Source organism: Giraffa tippelskirchi, chromosome 7 (genome assembly GCF_054371585.1).
Source record: "Giraffa tippelskirchi isolate mGirTip1 chromosome 7, T2T-mGirTip1v1.2.pri, whole genome shotgun sequence".
Taxonomy (NCBI): Eukaryota; Metazoa; Chordata; class Mammalia; order Artiodactyla; family Giraffidae; genus Giraffa; species Giraffa tippelskirchi.
Genome location: NC_137281.1, coordinates 138,476,658 through 138,490,051, shown reverse-complemented (window position 1 = coordinate 138,490,051; position 13,394 = coordinate 138,476,658). Strand labels below are relative to the sequence as shown.

At 42.0% G+C, this 13,394-nt stretch overlaps 1 long non-coding RNA gene across 1 annotated transcript in view; it reads right to left on the bottom strand.

Moving 5' to 3' along the window:
• Nucleotides 1–5,324: 5,324 nt before the first annotated feature.
• LOC145514740 (uncharacterized) overlaps nucleotides 5,325–13,394 on the bottom strand; it is a 44,477-nt gene continuing 36,407 nt past the window's right edge. Inside the window, exon 5 of the long non-coding RNA XR_014060431.1 lies at nucleotides 5,325–6,252. This is a non-coding gene — a long non-coding RNA (uncharacterized LOC145514740). The remainder of the gene's footprint in view (nucleotides 6,253–13,394) is intronic.

Here is a 13,394-nt window from a genome sequence, read left to right as displayed (position 1 = left end):
ATAATCATATAGTCCTATAAAGTAGCAGAAGGAAATCATACTAGCTACTTGGAATAGTCAGCCTTGTCCATTTCTCTTGAGTATGAATGAACAATATATGAAGAAGAAGAGCAGTATGTAAAAGGAGCAAAACACATATAACTGATTCTGGAGAAGCTATTTCAGGAAACAAAAGTGAAAGTGTTAGTCGCTCAGTGGCATCTGACTGTTTGCGACCTGTGGACTGTAACCCACCAGGCTCCTCTCTCCATTAAATTCTCCAGGCAAGAATACTAGAGTGGGTTGCCATTTCCTACTCCAGGGATCTTCCCCCAAGGATTGAACCTGAGTCTTCTGCATTGCAGGCAGATTCTTTATCATCTGAGCTACCAGGGAAACCCCAGGAAACAAAAGATAACTAAAAAAAGAAAATCTGAATATGTCCTCACAGAAAATTGAGAAGACATTGTATTCAAGGCAAGAACAGAATGATGTAATAAATGAATTTTCAAAGAAGTAACTTGTGTAATAAAAAATTATGTCAAAAATTTTAAATCAATAGCAGATTTTGATAGTAAAGTCAAAGCCAATTTCCATACTATAAAGCAAAAGGGTAGTTGGAAAACATGAGAAAAAAAAGAACATGAAAGAATAATCAATATAGCTTCAACATAACTAATGGTAGTTACAGAATTTAGACTATACAATAGAGGTTTGATTTTGTTTTAACTGTGAGGAAATTAACAACAGTTGATGAAAGGTACAAGTCTTCAATTTGACAAGGCTCTTCAAATGTTGAACAGTATGGGGGAAAAAAAAATCAGCACGTAAGAGTCATCTAATCATGCTTGGAAATGTCAGGATAAAGTGAAGACCCTAAAAGTTTTCTGAGTGAAACAAACCGGCAAATCAAGAAGCCTGCATTGTAACGAAAATCAGTTGGCATCAGCAACACTGGCTGACAGAAGTTCATAGAGCAATGCCACAAAATTCTTAGGGAAAATTATTTTGAACTGGAAATTCTGATCTAGAATTCTGTATCTGCCAAACTGTCAATCAAGTGGGAAGGTAAAGTACATTTTTAGGCATACAGGATATTTACTTGGCAGAATAAAAGAGTTATTCTGGCAAAAACAGGGGGAAAGAAAGCCATGATTAAGGAAGAAGTGGCTCTAACTCAATAGTGTGGTGAAGGAAAGTCCTAGCATTGGAAGTGTACACCAAGCATGTAGAATAATCAATCCACAAGGAGGGAAGGTCCTTGAGTAAGGCCCCTGGGTAAAATGGGAATCTCATGCAGCCCTATCACTGAGTGGAAGAAACCCAATTAGAAATCTTGGGAAACACCAGATCATTTTATACCAGAGTCATGGGTCTCACAGAAAGTTTATTATACTGTGAGATGACTGGAGCATTGGTTGAGTATCTGGATAGATAATCTATTTGACCTTGACACTAACGACATTCTTCTCCAGATATCCCAGGGATTATGACACTTTACCTGTAGAGAAGGAAAATTAATTATATAATACCGTTTGCTTCTGTGGTGAATAATATTTACATAGTAATTACAACAAAAAAAGATATTTATTGGCTTATTAGTTTTTAGACTCAACCAATAAACAAAGTGTGAAAGACATAATTAAAATTATGGGATAGTATTTATATTTATCATTAATCATGTAAAAGAAAATATACAATAGAAGTATAGATAAGAATAGAAGAGAGATAGGGACAGTAAATTAGGAGTAGTCTTCCAACTTATAGTGATAGGTGGTGATCAGGAAATACTACCAAAAGATGATGGAACAACAGCAACAAAATATCGATGTTTAGGGCTCCTTGGTAGCTCAGTGGTAAAGAATCCACCTGCCAGCAGGAGACACAGGTTTGACCTCTGGTCTGTGAAGATCCCATATGCCGCAGAGCAGCTAAGCCTGTGTACAACTATTGAGCCTGTGTTCTAGAGCCCAGGAGCTGCAACTACTGAAGCCCACATACCCTAGAGCCCATACTCTGCAACAAGAGAAGCCACCACAATGGCCTGTGCTCCACAACTAGAGAGTAGCCCCCACTCGCCGCAACTAGAGAAAAGCCTGCCTAGCACCAAAGACCCAGCACAGCCAAACCTAAAAAAGAAAAGTAGATGTTTATCTCCATTATTTAAAATCACACTGACTGTGATAGATGCTGTGAATAGTTGAATGCTATTTTTTATTCCTGATAGAAAACAGAAGGTGGTAGAAACTGTTGTCATATCTTCAACCTGTCACTAAGCAAGAAATAATCATGTTCATTGGTAAGAATATTGACTGGGGAATATTCTAAAAATTAATGAGTACAGAAATATGGTGCCTTTGGGTGACTAAACCTTTTCTCTAAAGGGGAGGGGCCCTCTAGGGCACTGACTTACTGTTTTTGGTGCTTGAGGCCCAAAGAGAGGAAAGGGTACAAATAGTCCAGCTTTCCAACTGCCCTGATTGTCTTTGGTAATAGTAAAACTGCTGGAGAAATGTCCTGTGAAGAGTTAAAGAAGGCCAATTTCCAGATGCACCCCAAGCACACCCCAAGTGTGCTCATTCTGCCAGCCTATTTGATCACAGCAGCCTCCCCCTGCTCAACTCGAGTAGCACTTGGAGGGAACAGGGAGCTGGAAGAAGCAGCTACCTCCATGGGACCCAGAAAACCACAGAGGCACCGTCTAGGCCTCCAGTGACCAAATCGACTTTCTCTGCTGGGCCATCACTTTAGATTCGATGCCAGAGGATGTATGCTTGGAGCTTGGGTCCTGTACAAGACACGTGGCACCTTCAGACCCAGCTCAGTGCTCTGCTTGCTGACCAAGGAGATATTGGAATTAAATGAATAGCAGGTCGGTCCTTCTTAGGCAGGATTTTTTCTCTGAACTGTCTTAGAAACATGAGGCTTTGGTTATGGGAGAAAAGATATTTCCCCATTCAGGGAGAATTGCTGTGCCCTCCTGCAGACACTGAAAAACCCGCTGTAGGAGGCCCCTTAAACTGGGACTCTTGTCAGGCATCTAAGCCCATGTTCAGTGATATTTTCCACTTTAAAGTGGTAATTGGGTCAAATATCTCTGCATGCAGGGAGTGCTAAGTCACTTCAGTTGTGTCAACTCTGAGTGACCCTATGGACTGTAGCCTGCCAGGCTTTTCTGTCCATGGGATTTTCCAGGCAAGAATACTGGAGTGGGTTGCTATGCCCTCCTCCAGGGGATCTTCCCAACCCAGGGATCAAAGCCCCGTCTCTTATGTCTCCTGCATTAGCAGGCGGGTTCTTTACCACTAGCGCCACCTGGGAAGCCCTAGTGATCTTTTTTCTTGAAATGGAGAGGATGAACTCCTGTAAAATAGGGGTTTAAAAGTTATTTATTTAACACAATGCAAGAGAGATGCAATAGTATACTCAGCTAATTGACAAATGATCTCTGACTTCCTAATTGTTCCAGTAGGGTAAAAGTCAACTGAGCATGCATGCACGCACCCACTGCCATGACAATAGCCTCATATGAAGAGATTTTCATACACTGCTTTCTAATCAAGAAAGTAGTCGCTGGGTTCCCCATACAGTGGAACCTCACTACCACAGCTTAAACTGATTAGACTAAGTAGCAGGTGTCTGACGTATAGATGAGAAAATCCATAGGCTGGGTACCTGAAGCCTATGGTGTCACATGACATGAAAGCTCTGCCAAGCAAGGACATCATGTCTTCCTTAGCAATTTGGACTAGAATTAGAGAGGGTTGATTAGTTGGTAGGAGGAACAGACATGGGGCCACGCACTGAGAGAAGGTAGAATATAGATATCATGCTATAGAAGAGTCCGGGAGTATGTAATAACCATGAGCATGCAAGTTAGGAGGTAGCTAAGAGTCACTAGGGTAGAGGCTGACTTGGTTCATGGGGAAGCAGAGACAGAGATGGAGAGGACCTGCATCAGTGTTAAGGGTGGAGTTCTGAGTGAAGATAATGAAATTCTTCAGCAAAAAGAATGTCTGAACTAGGTTTCTGTATTCCCTCCCAGCCTGGTATGCAGCTGTTTCTGGGCTTCATGGCACCTCTTGTTTTCATGCATATCCTTATGACAGACTCCCATGATGTAAACTCACCTGACGAGGTCTCTGTTCTTACAGTCCAAAGATCCTGGCTAAACATGCCAACTTATTTATCCAATCTTTCTAGTTGGACATGCTCTTTTGAGATTGCTTTCCCAGGGGAGTGATGAATATAAAGATGGTCTGAGGCAAAGCAAGTTAGCATAGCCCCCTAAAGCCTAGAAGCAGGGTGCCATGGCTAGTTCTTTCCTGGGAGTGCAGGAACCTTCAGGGAAGGGCAGTGAGGAAAAAGTGCCATGTGCTCAGAGATTATGGCTGAGACTTGATTTTCAATGTCTTAACCACCAAGAAACCCCTGCACCCCAACCACTTTGATGTTTTTCCCCATAGACACTGAATTTTGAAAAGATTTATCTAGCAAACTGTGTTCATTTGGTAATACATCATTTCTCCATTGGAACAGATATGAATCTTATCCATAAACTCAGAGTGTACAAATCCTACTTTTATAATCTCTAACTTAACTTCTTTGACCGTGAGTTTCTATTTCACTGAGCTGGGAGGAAGTATAACCTCAGTCGTTCTTGAAGCTTTTTGCCCCAAGTGGAGTAGAGTGCTGGGGATGGCGTTGGTCATCTCTGCCTACCATCAGTCAGTTCTGAGATCTCCACTGTCCCTTCAGTCCCATCTCTCACACCTCCCACACCATGCTGGGCCATCAGAATCTTCATGTGACTGGAAGCCCAGGACCAGGGTCCCTTTTCCTGAATGTGAAATGCAGATAGACATCGCCTCTGAGATCTGGCCCTTGCCTGGGGACATGGTCTTGGAAAAGAGCAGTGGTCCAAGGTCTTTCTTTTCCTCTCCTGGGCCAATGGGGAAATTTTTTTGATTTATAATTAGGGATAGCCTTCTTATGTGAAATTCATCTGAATGATAGCCTGAACAGGAAGCCCAATAGATGTGGGAAATTTATAATTCTAACTTAAGCATTCAGACACACACATAAATGTGTATGACATGCATGCATGTGAATGCTCATGTGGATTAGTCATCTCTAAAATGGTGTTTGCTTTCTCAGAATGGAATAATAATTATGTTGATTGGGCACACACTGTGTCTGAGGCGACATGGTAAGTATAAATAAGCCGATGGGATTTCTGGAGTTGCCCTTGGTTGAGTCCCAAAGCAAAGAGGAACCATGTGGATTAGAGACACTCATAAAATAAATTCTGCGAAGCAAGTCAATGAACTGTCAACTTAGTCTCATTAGCTTTAGGGAGACCCCAGATGAGGCTTTATTTCTAACATATTTGGTTGCAGGAAAAGTAAAAACTGCCTGTATCTCCTTAAATAAAGCCTCTTGTTCCCCTAACTTGCTGCACACTTGATTCTGACTCAGGGAATCTGCAAAAGCAGCTGAGTGGCCTGGACCTGAGGATATGTTTTCTGTCTGGGATCCTGAGTTTTTCTGTCTTTTTTTTAGTGCCCTCCTGTCTATCTCCCAGATTACATGGACGTAGTCTCCTCTTTCTGTGTTTCCCTTTGTTGTTGTACTAACAGCCTTGAAATTGTAGGCCTATCCCCGCTGGTTGGAAGGTGCTGGCTCATCAATTCCAAGGTTTCCTAAAATGTGCCTTGTGTACATTGTGGTGAGAGAGAGGGGAATATTGTGCTGAGTCACTCAGTCGTGTCCTACTCTTTCTGACCTCATGGACTGTAGCCCACCAGGCTCCTCTGTCCATGGGGATTCTCCAGGCAAGAATACTGGAGTGGGTTGCCATGCCGTCATCCAGGGGATCTTCCCAATCCAGGGATTAAACTCAGGTCTCCCACATTGCAGGTGGATTCTTTACCGTCTGAGCCATCAGGGAAGCCCAGAAGAGAGGGAAAAGGAGAATAGATATACCTTTCCTTTGTCCAGTGCGTCAAGTTTACAGTGCCCAGAAATTTCAAGCCCATTGTTTCGTCTGACCTCACACAGCCCTGGGCAGTGGTGGTGTCCTTATCTACAAATGTGAACGTGGGGCTTAGACAGGTGGGGGGATTTTCTCAGGATGACAGAGCAGAGCTGGGACTGGAAGCTCCTCTGTTTCCCACTCCTGTGCTCTTAGCCTGATATTCCAACTGCTTCCCAATGATGACTAGTCCACAGGCATGTGATAAGCCTTTAGTGTAAGTGAGCACTCTTCAGACCCTGTGGAAAGAACAAGCAAAGTATCAGACACATTCCTTGCCCTTGAGTTGCACACAGTTTACATTTGTCTGTTTATGGCACTCCGCTAGGTCAGGCTAAAACATGGTCCTTGCCCACAGGAGCTTACAGCCTAAAAGGAAGTCAGCTTTAGCATCTTCTCTCTTGTAAGATGCAGAGAACCCAGCCAGAACCTGTTTTCCTTTGCTCACCAGTTCTAAGCAAACAGGCCTAGGGAACCCCCAACTGCTCACAGAACTTAAGGAGGTTGGTGAGATGCTCTTCACCAACCATCATCTTTTCCCGTTTTCTTCATTTTCTCACTCTAATAAGGTGCCTGCAGCCAGTCCACCCTTGGAGAGCCAGGGGAGAAAAACGTGGCCATTTGCAGCCGCTCTGGGGCACAGACACTGTTGGCATGCAGAGCACCTCAGCTTCTTCCCCAGCTGTTGGCCACCTTGATTTAAAGGGAGAGAAAGGAGAGGTTTGGATTGGGAGCAGGAATGCGAAGGAAAGAGGGAGAAGGGGTAGAAATGGTGTCATGTCCACTCCTTGCCCATCCCTTTGAACTGGACTTGACTCCCTGAAGGTTGAAAATGGTCAACACTGTGGCAGACTGGGACAGGGGTGAGGCCAGGGCCTCACAGAAGGGTTCATGGCCCATCAAGGCTCTGGGTCTCACGTCTGGAAATAAAATGTGTCCCAGGTTGGAAAGTAGGATATTCTTCCTGACTCTGCACAGAACTCTACATGAGCTGGTCACTCAGGCCAGGCAGAGAAGTCAGTCCTTGGCCCAGACAGGGCAACCTGTGATGAACATGGGCAGCAAGGGCTTTGGGGAGAGACACAGCGGAGTTTTGGCTGTGAACAGGCAGCCTATTTTCAGGCACAGGAGCCTGAAAAGAACAAGGCAGAAGCCTGGGATTCTGAAGCTGACAGATTGCTCTCTGGGCAGTCACGTCCAACTCTTTGAGAGCCCATGGACTGAGGCATGCCAGGCATCTCTGTCCTTCACTGTCTCCCAGAGTTTGCTCAAATTCATGTCCACTGAGTCGATGATGCTAACAATCTCATCCTCTACTGTTTTCTTCTCCTCCTGCCTTCAATCTTTCCCAGCATCGGGATCTTTTCAAATGAGTAAGCTCTTCGCATCAGGTGGCCAAAGTATTGGAGCTTCAGCTTCAGCATCAGTCCTTCCAGTGAATATTCAGGGTTGGTTTCCCTTAGGATTGACCGGTTTGATCTCCTTGCTGTCCGAGGGACTTTCAAGAGCCTTCTCCAGCACTACAGTTCAAATGCATCAGCCTTCTTTATGGTACAACTCTCACATCCGTACATGACTATGGAAAAACCATAGCTTTGACTATATGGACCTTTGCCAGCAGAGTGATGTATATCCCATGGTAAAAATAGTGATAGTAGCCAAGTTTCAGTATGAGTGAGGCCTTGGAACCACTGTGATGTGATCCAGGTAACATTTGAGGTACAAACAAGCCACTTTGTTATAGAGGGTGAGATTTCTGAGCACAAACCTTATAAATTATATGTTCAGATATAAAATATTGTCTCTATTAGAATTTTTTAGCTTTTTGTTCCTAGTTTCATATTTTTTTTTTAAACACACCTTACTTAACCTAGTTAATATATGTTGACTCTTAACTTCCTCTGTTCACAAAGCTACAAGATCTTTTTCTTTCTGATTTTTTTCAGCTCTCTCCACCATGCAGGCCTGACTTGCTCCAGGTCGTCTCTAATTATTCTAAGCAGAAATCATCCCCAGGGCTGAGAAAACCAATTCATCAAAACCTCCAAATGGTTCTCTCTCTGAGTTCATTTCAAAGACCTACCATCTGACTCTGACCCTACTGATGGATAACCAGAGGCAAGTTACTTAACCTCTGTCCTTGCATGTGAGATAAGACTGAGCCTCCCGGGCAGCATCAAAGGAGTGTCTCTGTCAAGAGTCCGGTGCTGTGTACCTGTTCCGGTGTTACAATTACTTCCATGGACACATCCACACACACCTGATGTGTGTTCCCAGCTGTTGACCTCTGCACTTGTTCATTCTGCCTCCTCTCCAGGGCCCTGGATCCCTGTTCTGGCATTTCCCCTCCTGCACAAATCCCTGCTCTCTGCTAGGTCATTCCCATTAACATCAAACACATGCTGTAATAGCTCCCAGCTTAGGAAAAATTACCTTCTCTCTTGACCCTGCATTTCTCTTTGGCTATAGCCTCATTTCTCTGCTTCCCTTTGCAGTAAAATTATTCAACAAGAGGAGTCTGTACTCACTGTCTCTGCTTCTTCCAGTCCTCTTGACATCACCCAACCACTCCACAAAAGCAGTCTCATTAAGGCCACCAGTGCTCTCCTTGCTGCATACCCAGTTGTTCACTCTCAGTTCTGGTCTCCTGGTCCACTCCCTGCTCCTTGCGACCTTTGGCTTTTGGGACACCACCCTTCTGTTTCTCCTAACATCTCATTTACTCACTCTGCCTCTTCCAGATCTCTCAATATTGCCTCTTAACAGAGTGAAGTCCTTGTTTCTAATTACATTCATTCTGTGGGAAATCTCCTCCACTATTGGGGCTTTAATAGCATCTATCTGCTGTCAGTTCCTTGTACAGTTTCCAAACTTGTGCATCCAATAACTTACTCACCATCTCCACATCTCACCTTCTCTTATCCCCATCCACTCCATCAGCAAATCCTGTAGGCTGTATCTTCAAAATATATTCAGTATTCAACTTTTCCTCATCTGCCTTTACCAGCTGGTCCCAGCCATAATGATCTCTCTACTTGTCTACTGCAGCAGATTCCTAACTGTTCCTACATCTATCCTTGTGGCGAATTACTGTGTGACAGCAGAGGTATCTTTTTACAATCCTTTAAAATCTTATTACATCATTCTCCTGATCAAAACTTTTCAATAACTTCCTGTAAAATTTTAAGGCCCTACACAATAGACCCCTAATTGCATTTTTCACCTCATTTCCGACCACTCCCCATCACTCTACTCCTACCCCATTGGCCGACTTGCTCTTCTTAGAGTATGCCAAGTATGCTCCCAACTCAGGACTGCTACCCTCCTGTTCCCTGTGCTGGACTCCCTCCTCCCAGAGAGTAGATGGCCTACTATAACAGTTCTCTATTCATGCAGCAGTAACACATTACCACAGATTTAGCAGTCTAGAATAGCCTTTGCTTATTATCTTAGTTCTATAAGTCAGAAGTCTGGCATAGTGTGGCTAGGGTCTCTGTTCAGGGTCTCCCAAAATTGAAGTAAAGGTGTCAGTTGCCAGGATCTTTTCAGGAGGCTCTGGGAAAGAATCTGCTTCCATGCTCATTCAGGTTGGTGGCAGAATCCATTGCTTGCAGTTGTGGGACTGAGGTTCACTTTTCTTTGCCTCTTAGTTCCTAGAGGCAGCCCACAGTCCTCATGTGGCCCCACCATCTTCAAGCTAGTGACAGTGTATGTTGAGTCTTTATGCTTCCTCTTCTGGTTCAGCTTTCTGATTTGAAGGACTTGTACAATGACTCCATATTCCTGGATGATATCCCTATTTTAAGGTCAATTCATTAGAAACCTTCATAGTAACATATTCATGAGAGTGACACCAGGGAATGGAGATTATTGTTGTTGCTCAGTAACTAAGTCATGTCTGACTCTTTGCAACCCCGTGAACTGTAGCTTGTAAGGCTTCCCTGTCCTTCACTGTCTCCTGGAATTTGCTCAAACTCATATCCATTGAGTCAGTGAGTCAGGTCAGCCATCCAACCATTTCATCCTGTCCCCAAATGAATTCTAGGCTATAGATTGTAGATCTAAATGTCAAGAGCAAAAAACAAAACTTCCACAGGATAATATAGGACCTCTAGATAGGGAAAGGTGTTTAAAACAGGACAGGAAAAATGTAATCATACAGGAGAAGTGGGACTTTCCAGGTGTGTCAGCAATAAAGAGTCTGACTGCAATGCAGGAGCCGCAGGAGATGCAGGTTCAGTCCCTGGGTCAGGAAGATCCCCTGGATGAAGGCATGGCAAGGCACTCCAGTATTCTTGCCTGTAGAATTCTATGGAGAGAGGAGCCTGGCGAACTACAGTGCATAGTGTCGCAAAGAGTCGGACGTGACTGAAATGACTTGGCACGAATGCAAAGGAAAAGTGATGTTGGACTTCATTAGAATTAAAAACTTCTGTTCATCAAAAGAGGCCATTAAGAGAATCAAAAGTCAAGCAGTATAGTGGGAGAAGATATTTGAAACATATAACAAAAATTTGTATCCATAACATATAAATGACTTCTATAAAGTGTCAAGAAAATAACAGATAACACCATGGAAAAATGGGCAAGAGATTTAAACATGTACTCCATAAAGGATAATATTAAAATAGCAATAAACATATAAAAGTTTAATTAGTCATGGGAAGTGCAAATTAAAACTGCAAAGAGATCAAGCCTCATGTTCACTAGAACAGGCTAAAACCTGAGACTGATAATACCAAGTTTTGACAAGGATATGGAACAATCTGAATTCTCATGCATTGCTGCTGGGAATGGAAGTTAACACAAACATTTTAGAAAAAAATTAGACATTATCTACTAAAGTTAAAAGTACACATAGCCATATGATCTGGCAATTCCTCTCCTAGATATATATGCAACAGATATATACACATGAGTACCACAGAATGCATATAAAAGTATTCACAGCAGCATTATTTATGATAACTTCAAATTGGAAAGAGTCTTAACTAATATCCATCAACAATAGAAGGGAAAAATGAATGATATATATTCATGTGATGGAATGCTAAATAATTAAGAAAATGAACAAAATACAGACACTCACACACCAGCATGGATAAATGGTAACAGTATAATATTGAGCGAAAAGAAGCCAAAATTTGTATTTATATACTTAAATTGGAGGCTAATTGCTTTATAATGTTGTGTTGGTTTCTGTCACACAACACAAAAATTTTAAATGCAGTTGACCCTTGAACAATATGAGTTTGAATTAGGCAGGTCCATTTATATGCAGATTTTTTTGGATATGTATATGTACCCCACCATTTTAGATAAGGGACTTAAACATCTATGGATTTTGTTATATGCAGGGGCTCCTGGAACCAATTCCTCAGGTTATACCTGGGGACAATAGTATGTTTCCATCCACGTTAGCTCAAACCAAACTGTGACAATGATATTCAGAGATAAGGTTTTTGTGACAAAACTAAAAAGAAACAAAGGGAATGATTACAACAAAAGTCAAGATGGTGACTTCCTTTGTGGAGAGAAGGGATGGGGCCTGGGAAGGGGTTCTGCAGGTTCTGCTGAGTTTGGTGGTGGTCACATCGACTTCACTTTGAGGGAAATCATTGAGCCTCACAGTTTTGATTTCTGTGCTTATATACATGGTCGTTCACAGCCATAAAGGAAAAAGACATCAGCCTAGAAATGTAGGTTCAGAAGTGATGTTCAGTGTCTGGAATGCTAGGTTGGATCTGGATTTTATTCCACAGATAGGGAGCCTTTGAAGTGCTCATTTGTTAGGTAGAAAGGTGATCTTTTCACTTGCACTATAAAACTAACAGAAATCCAAAAAAAGGAAATTTTCTAAAATACTACCATTTTTACTTTTAAGTATTTTTTAACCATCCTGCTAGCAAAGTGGATAAAACAACATAAAGTTTCAATTTTCAACACTTTTTGAAAAGAAATAGGTCACAAGAATGCTCCGTGACAAGGTTTTATAATAATAATTATTGACTTTATTATAGTCATTTGAGTGGACTTACCTTAATTTACTTAACCATTCTCTTATTATTGCTTTAAATTTCATTCTGACATTTCATTATTATAGGCAATACTATATAAACATCATTTCCCCATTGAATGATTGCTTTAGAATATATTCTCAGAAATATTATTTTAAGGTCAAAGATTATGAATAATTTAATGAATATTGATATTTGAAAATTGCTTTCCAGAAGAATTTTTAATAGTTCATATTGCCAGCCACTGTGTATGAGCAGATTCATGCATCTAGTCATTCAGCAAATATTTATTGAGAAACTATTATATGCTGGCACCATCTCTGCTATTGAAGAGTTTAATGTCAAATATGGAAGACACAAAAATTGATTACAATTGAGGGGCTGGGGAAAGTTGCCCAGACGGCCAGGGCCACATAGAAGATTAGCCAGGAAAAGTGTTGTGGCTGCTTTAAGAGAACTGGAAGTCCATTGGTGGTTTTTGAGCAGTGGTTAATATGCATAGAGAACTACTTGAGAAAGATTAATTTGGCTTTTCATTGTAAGAGAGATTGATTGGAGGACTGACTAGTGCCAGGGAGAATTGTTTGATGCATTGGGGTAAAAAGCAGTGAGGGTTCCTGAACCAGGGAGGAACTAGGGAAAGGAGAGCCAAGAAGAGATGTGACCGTGAGGTTATTTCACAAGTTGGGAGCTAATTCATAAGCCATGTAAAATATCCCACACAAACACGAAGTGTAGTCAGATCATTAGGGCTGACAATTGCACACTACAGATGGCTGATTGACTTTAGGGTCTACTTGTGACAGTCATCCACCCTGCTCCATGCCATGCACAACCTGACGGTTAAATAATCATGTGGCCCAATTAGTGTGGCTATGGGAACCTTAATATCCATATTCCTAATTTCCTGTGTATTTAAAAATATGCCCTAAATGATACTTGAAGGTAGCTTTTAGCATCCCATATATATTGTGATTTTCCCAGGCTGCTGCTGGCCTTACACCATAATAGACTCTGACTGTCTGATACATTTGCTTTTGTAACGCCATTACAATTTATTGCTGAAAATGAGCACAAGTATCATCAAAATGCTCCCAAACAGCTTTTACCAGCTCTCCTATTAAAGCAAAGAGGTCATAAATCAGGCAGATGCTAAACATCCTACTTGAAACGGCATATCTAGGACTGAGCCCAGAGTCTCTGGGCTGGTACTGATGTGTGGCTGGGAAACTGTTTATGCATGTCTTCCCTGCCAGAGCATATGGGACAGCACTAACCAAAAATTACAGACTCGGGATCCTGAAATCCTACAAAATTAATGAACTGTAAAGTTTTTACAGAGATGGGGTAGATGGAAGAAGTAC